Source organism: Arachis hypogaea, chromosome 20 (assembly GCF_003086295.3).
Source record: "Arachis hypogaea cultivar Tifrunner chromosome 20, arahy.Tifrunner.gnm2.J5K5, whole genome shotgun sequence".
NCBI lineage: Eukaryota > Viridiplantae > Streptophyta > Magnoliopsida > Fabales > Fabaceae > Arachis > Arachis hypogaea.
Genome location: NC_092055.1, coordinates 46043786 through 46049664, shown reverse-complemented (window position 1 = coordinate 46049664; position 5879 = coordinate 46043786). Strand labels below are relative to the sequence as shown.

General features: G+C 35.4%; 1 non-coding gene across 1 annotated transcript; it reads left to right on the top strand.

Annotated features, from left to right (window-relative positions):
- The first annotated feature begins 923 nt into the window (after nt 1-923).
- Nucleotides 924-1031, top strand: LOC112788444 (small nucleolar RNA R71). The gene has a single exon (XR_003195807.1). It is a non-coding gene; the product is annotated as a small nucleolar RNA R71 (small nucleolar RNA).
- The last annotated feature ends 4848 nt before the right edge of the window (nt 1032-5879 follow it).

The following is a 5879-nucleotide window of genomic DNA, read 5'->3' as shown; positions in this document are numbered from 1 at the left end:
ATGAATGGCATAAGGAGGTTTAATGGAATCTCTATGGTCTCTAGATGAGGCTCAGATTCCTTTGATTCCTCAGAGGGACACTCCTTGTTGATCACTGGACGTCCCAGGAGGTCTTCCTCCTTGGGATTCACGTCCTCCCCTTCCTCCTTGGATTCGTCCATGATGGTTATATCAATGGCCTTGCACTCTCCTTTTGGATTTTCTTCTGTATTACTTGGGAGAGTACTAGGAGGAGTTTCAGTGATCTTCTTACTCAGCTGGCCCACTTGTGCTTCCAAATTTCTAATGGAAGACCTTGTTTCATTCATGAAACTCACAGTAGCCTTAGATAGATCAGAGACTAAACTTGCTAAGCTAGATGGATTCTGCTCAGAATTCTCTGTCTGTTGCTGAGTGGATAATGGAAAAGGTTTACTATTGTTAAACCTGTTTCTTCCACCATTATTAAAGCCTTGTTGAGGCTTTTGTTGATCCTTCCATGAGAAATTTGGGTGATTTCTCCATGAGGGGTTATAGGTGTTTCCATAGGGTTCACCCATGTAATTTACCTCTGCTATTGCAGGATTCTCAGGATCATAAGCCTCTTCTTCAGAAGATGCCTCTTGAGTACTGTTGGATGCAGCTTGCATTCCATTCAGACTCTGAGAAATCATATTGACTTGCTGAGTCAATATTTTATTCTGAGCCAATATGGCATTCAGAGTATCAATTTCAAGAACTCCCTTCTTCTGAGGAGTCCCATTACTCACAGGATTCCTCTCAGAAGTGTACATAAACTGGTTGTTAGCAACCATGTCAATGAGTTCTTGAGCTTCTGCAGGCATTTTCTTTAGGTGAATGGATCCACCTGCAGAAGTATCCAATGACATCTTAGCTAATTCAGACAGACCATCATAGAATATATCCAGGATGGTCCATTCTGAAAGCATGTCAGAAGGACACTTTTTGGTCAGTTCCTTGTATCTCTCCCAAGCTTCATAGAGGGATTCACCTTCTTTCTGTCTGAAGGTTTGAACATCCACTCTAAGCTTACTCAGCTTTTGAGGAGGAAAGAACTTGGCTAAGAAAGCCTTGACCAGCTTATCCCAAGAGTTCAGGCTATCCTTAGGTTGAGAGTCCAACCATATTCTAGCTCTGTCTCTCACAGCAAAAGGGAAAAGCATGAGCCTGTAGACTTCGGGATCTACTCCATTAGTCTTAACAGTATCACAGATCTGCAAGAATTTAGTTAAGAACTGAAAGGGATCTTCAGATGGAAGTCCATGAAACTTGCAATTTTGTTGCATCAGAGAAACTAATTGAGGTTTAAGCTCAAAATTGTTTGCTCCAATGGTAGGGATGGAGATGCTTCTTCCATGTAAATTGGAATTAGGTGCAGTAAAGTCACCAAGCATCCTCCTTGCATTATTATTATTTTCGGCTGCCATCTCCTCTTCCTGTTCGAAAATTCCTGTAAGGTTGTCTCTGGATTATTGTATTTTAGCTTCTCTTAGTTTCCTCTTCAGAGTCCTTTCAGGTTCAGGATCTGCTTCAACAAGAATGTTCTTGTCCTTGCTCCTGCTCATATGAAAAAGAAGGGAACAGAAAATAATAATAGGGATCCTCTTTGCCTCAGTAGAGAGAGGTTCCTTTGTGTGAGTAGAAGAAGAAAAGAATGTAATGTAAGAAAAGAGAAGAGAGGAGAATCCAAACACAAGGGTGAGGATAGGAGCAGAGATATGAGATGAGGAGAAGTGTTAGTGAGTAATTAAATAAATAGAAGAAGATGAGAGGGAGGAGTTTTTGAAAATAATTTTTGAAAAGGGGTTGATGATTTTCGAAAATTAAAGGACAAGTAAAATTAAAATTAAAATTTAAAACAATTAATTAATTAAAAAAGAATTTTTGAAAAAGAGGGAGGTATTTTCGAAAATTAGAGAGGGAAGAGTAGTTAGGTGGTTTTGAAAAAGATAAGAAACAAATAAAAAGTCGATTAGTTAGTTGAGAAAAGATTTGAAAATCAATTTTGAAAAGATAAGAAGATAAGAAGTTAGAGAAGATATTTTAAAATAAAAAAAAAAATTTTTTTTGAAAAAGATATGATTTAAGGAAGATATGATAGAAAGATATGATTAAAATTAATTTTGAAAAATATTTGAATTTTAAAATCAAAATTAATGACTTGACTCACAAGTAATCACAAGATATGATTCTAGAACTTAAAGTTTGAATCTTTCTTGACAAGCAAGTAACAAACTTGAAATTTTTGAATCAAAACATTAATTGTTGATAATATTTTCGAAAATTTGATATAAAATTAAGAAAAAGATTTTTGAAAAATATTTTTAAAATTTTCAAAAATAAATAAGAAAAATGAAAAAGATTTGATTTTTGAAAAGGATTTTGAAAATATAAGATTTTTAAATTGAAAATTTGATTTGACTCATAAGAAACAACTAAATTTTAAAAAGTTTTGAAAAAGTCAACTCAAATTTTCGAAAATTTATGAGTGAAAAAGGGAAAGATATTTTTTTTTATTTTTGAATTTTTAATGATGAAAGAGAAAAACACAAAATTGACTCACTGCATGAAAATTTTGGATCAAAACATGTGATGAATGCAAGAACACTATGAATGTCAAGATGAACACCAAGAACACTTTGAATGTCAAGATGAACATCAAGACTTATTTTTGAAAAATTTTCAGGAAAAGAAAACATTCAAGACACCAAACTTAGAAATTTTTCATGTATAGACACTATGAATGCAAGAATGCATATGAAAAACAAGAAAAGACACAAAACAAAAAAATATGAAGATCAAACAAGAAGACTGACCAAGAACAACTTGAAGATCATGAAGAACACTATGAATGCATGAATTTTCGAAAAATGCATAAAAAATTTTAGAAAAAATGCAATTGATACCAAACTTAAAAATTGACTCAAGACTCAAACAAGAAACACAAAATATTTTTGATTTTATGATTTTATGAATTTTTTTTATTTTTCGAAAATTAATGTGAAAAATAAAAATAAGGATTCCAAAATTTTTAATATGAATTCCAGGAATCTTGTGCTCTTTAGTCTAAAGCTCCAATTTGAGAGTTAGACATGGCTTAATAGCCAGCCAAGCTTTAGTATGCTATTACATGCATTGAAGTGATTAGTTGAATCCTCAGTCCAAAGGAATTTGGAAATGGCTTTACAGCCAGCCAGTATTCTACATGCTTCATGAAACTCTAGAATTCATTCTTAAAAATTCTGAAGAAAAAATATATTTATTTTTTTTTTGAAAATATTTTTTGGGAAAAACGAAAAAGAGGAAAATATTTTTGAAAAATTTTTTTGAAAACTTTTTGAAAATAAAATAAGAAGAAAATTACCCAATCTGAGCAACAAGATGAACCGTCAGTTGTCCAAACTCGAACAATCCCCGGCAACGGCGCCAAAAACTTGGTATGCGAAATTGTTACTCTGAGGTTGTAAAATTTGTTGTTCGTTCTCTCCCTGGCAATGGCGCCAATAACTGGTGCACAATACCATGGTCCAATCATAACTTCACAACTTCGCACAACTAACTAGCAAGTGCACTGGGTCGTCCAAGTAATAAAACCTTACGTGAGTAAGGGTCGATCCCACAGAGATTGTTGGTATGAAGCAAGCTATGGTCATCTTGTATATCTCAGTCAGACGGATATCAAATGGTTATGGAGTTTTCAAATAATAATAATAAATAAATAGAAAATAAAGATAGAAATACTTATGTATATCATTGGTGAGAATTTCAGATAAGCGTATAGAGATGCTTTCGTTCCTCTGACTCTCTGCTTTCCCGCTGTCTTCATCCAATCAGTCTTACCCCTTTCCATGGCAAGCTTTCTGTAAGGGCATCACCGTTGTCAATGGCTACATCCCATCCTCTCTTGTGAAAATGGTCCAAATGCTCTGTCACAGCATGGCTAATCATCTGGAGGTTCTCGATCATACTGGAATATGATTCACCCTCCTTTTGCGTCTGTCACTACGCCCAGCACTCGCGAGTTTGAAGTTCGTCACAGCCATCCCTTCCCAGATCCTACTCAGAATACCACAGACAAGGTTTAGACTTTCCGGATCTCAGGAATGGCCATCCATGGGTTCTAACTTATACCACGAAGATACTAATAACTCGGACTCGGTCCCCTGTATTAGATATCTAAGAGATATTCATTCTAGCTTGTTTGCATGTAGAACGGAAGTCTTTGTCAGGCACGCGTTCGTGAGTGAGAATGATGATAAGCGTCACATAATCATCACATTCATCATGTTCTTGGGTGCGAATGGATATCTTAGAAGCAGAATAAGTTGAATTGAATATAAAACAGTAGTACTTTGCATTAAATCATGAGGAACAGCAGAGCTCCACACCTTAATCTATGGAGTGCAGAAACTCTACCGTTTGAAAATACATAAGTGATAATGGTCCAGGCATGGCCGAATGGCCAGCCCCCATGAAAGTCTAAGATAGTATAAAACTGATCAAAGATCTCTAATACAATAGTAAAAAGTCCTATTTATACTAAACTAGTCACTAGGGTTTACAGAAGTAAGTAAATGATGTAGAAATCTACTTTCCGGGCCCACTTGGTATGTGCTTGGGCTGAGCTTGAAGTTTACACTTGGAGAGGTCATTCTTGGAGTTGAACGCCAGTTTGTAACGTGTTTCTGGCGTTCAACTCTGGTTAGTGACGTGTTTCTGGCATTTGACTCCAGACTGCAGCGTAGAACTGGCGTTCAACACCCTTTTGCATCGTCTAAACTTGAGAAAAGTATGGACTATTATATATTGCTGGAAAGCCCTGGATGTCTACTTTTCAACCCAATTAGAAGCGCGCCATTTGGAGTTCTGTAGCTCCAGAAAATCCACTTTAAGTGTAGGGAGGTCAGAATCCAACAGCATCAGCAGTCCTTCTTCAACCTTTGAATCTGATTTTTGCTCAAGTCCCTCAATTTCAGCCAGAAAATACCTGAAATCACAGAAAAACACACAAACTCATAGTAAAGTCCAGAAATGTGAATTTAACATAAAAACTAATAAAAACATCCCTAAAAGTAACTAGATCCTACTAAAAACATACTAAAAACAATGCCAAAAAGCGTATAAATTATCCGCTCATCAACTGACTATGCTTTACTGTATACTCTGAGTGTCTGTCATGCAGTAGGACTTATCCTAATGACAAGAGTTTGAGTTTCAAATTCATGATTATCTATTGATTAATGCTGTTAGTCGACCGTTGCATCTCTCTTGGTATTAGGTATGGCCAACTGAATACTAATGATTTATGTATATGGAAACACTAAATGATTATCATAGACGAAATAGAAGTAATAGGTTATGCGAATCATGAGGTTTGGTAACATTATAAGTTGCGTTCTAAGGGTTGGATTCGTCTCGATGTATACTCTTTATTCGTGCTATGTGACTTGGTGTCATCTTTTCTTTCACTGTTTATTCATTTATTTTTCATCTCTTATGTCCCTTGTTTCAATTCTTTTCGAAACCAGATTTGATTATCCATCTTTATCATTATTTGTATACTTCTTCATAAATTCTTTACTCTTCAATCTGATTTTGAATTTGTTTTGATGCAACGCATAATTATCAATATCTTCTTTTAGTTTGTATTCCTTTGATTAAACTTGAGCTTGTTTATGCCATGAGCAATTTTTGGATGTGACAAGCAATACGTTAGTTCTGCGGGATGCGGTTGTCACGAAAAACATACTGTTCTCTTCATCGAGATGGCTTAAAGGAAATAGATCCCTTACAGATGGATCCTTGGCATTGTTTATATTCTTCTTCAACCATCTTGTACCCTTTGATCTTGAGCTAGATTTGGGGCAATAATCAATCTT